Source organism: Arachis duranensis, chromosome 3 (genome assembly GCF_000817695.3).
Source record: "Arachis duranensis cultivar V14167 chromosome 3, aradu.V14167.gnm2.J7QH, whole genome shotgun sequence".
NCBI lineage: Eukaryota > Viridiplantae > Streptophyta > Magnoliopsida > Fabales > Fabaceae > Arachis > Arachis duranensis.
The window spans coordinates 86,422,447-86,422,948 of record NC_029774.3 but is presented as its reverse complement, the minus strand read 5'-3'; positions in this window follow the sequence as shown (position 1 = coordinate 86,422,948).

The following is a 502-nucleotide window of genomic DNA, read 5'->3' as shown; positions in this document are numbered from 1 at the left end:
TGTAGTATGTTGATTTTTGAACACAGTTACTTTATGAGTCTTGGTCGTGGCCCTAAGCACTTTGTTTTCCAGTATTACCACCGGATACATAAATGCCACAAACACATGACTGGGTGAACCTTTTCAGATTGTGACTCAGCTTTCCTAAAGTCCCCAGTTAGAGGTGTCCAGAGCTCTTACGCACACTCTTTTTGCTTTGGATCACAACTTTAACCACTCAGTCTCAAGCTTTTCACTTGGACCTGCATGCCACAAACACATGGTTAGGGGCATCTTGATTTAGCCACTTAGGCCTGGAATTACTTCCTTGGGCCCTCCTCTCCACTGATGCTCAAAGCCTTGGATCCTTTTCACCCTTGCCTTTTGGTTTTAAGGGCTGTTGGCTTTTATTCCTTTTCTTGATCCAATGATTTCTTGTAAAAAAAAATTTTTTCACTGCTTTTTCTTGCTTCAAGAATCAATTTCATCATTTTTCAAATCATCAATAATATTTTTCGTGTTC